This window comes from Penaeus monodon, chromosome 15, assembly GCF_015228065.2.
Source record: "Penaeus monodon isolate SGIC_2016 chromosome 15, NSTDA_Pmon_1, whole genome shotgun sequence".
Classification (NCBI taxonomy): Eukaryota; Metazoa; Arthropoda; class Malacostraca; order Decapoda; family Penaeidae; genus Penaeus; species Penaeus monodon.
In genome coordinates, this window is record NC_051400.1 from 32,760,005 (window position 1) to 32,760,806 (window position 802).

The window sequence follows — 802 nt, forward strand, 5'->3', positions numbered from 1 at the left end:
CGGGGATCTAAATTTGGAAAACCCTTCCCCATTGGCCCCAAAAAGTCTAGAAGAATGTCCTCATTTCACCGAGGGCGCTCGGGGCTTCGGGGGCTGTAAAACTCAGTATGGCCCCAAAACAAGGGTGCCATAGTCTGGCATGCCTTGGCAATACTCCCACTTTAAAAAGCAGTCTTTGTAGATTTTTCCTTCACTTATTTTTAAAAAAGTATTAAACTAATTCATCAGTTTAATAGTTCCAATAAAAATAGCGGGGAGGTTTTCTTTTATATATAAAAAAAACAAAAAAAATGCTTGGGAGGGGTATCCCTAAAAAAGGGAAATTTTTACAACTGCAGTCTTAGGCAAAAAATGAATGTAAAAAAGGATAAATCAGACATGATCATTTGCCCCCAAAATAGGTTGCACAATTTTTATTACTTGCATGGAACTGGTAATAATAAAGCGAAGTCTAAAGCCAGAGAAAATGCTTTAATTTCTCACTAAACCAAATTAAAAATTTTAGTGCAAGCGATGATACCCCATTATCTTTTCCCAAAAATTGATGCATTTTCAAACACTCACATATTTTTTTTTAATAAAAACTGAAGGCGTAGATACTTTATCAAGAAAAATTACCACCAGGTTTTTTTTCATTTTTATAATTTTTAAGCTTATTATAGTAAAATTTATACAATAAAAGTGTTTACATTATGCGTAAAAATGATTTAAATAAGTTATTCATGAAAAAAAAATTCATATATATAAAAAGTTTCCTTTTTATCATAGTTGCAGCTCATCTGTAGCAATTAGAAAAAGGAAA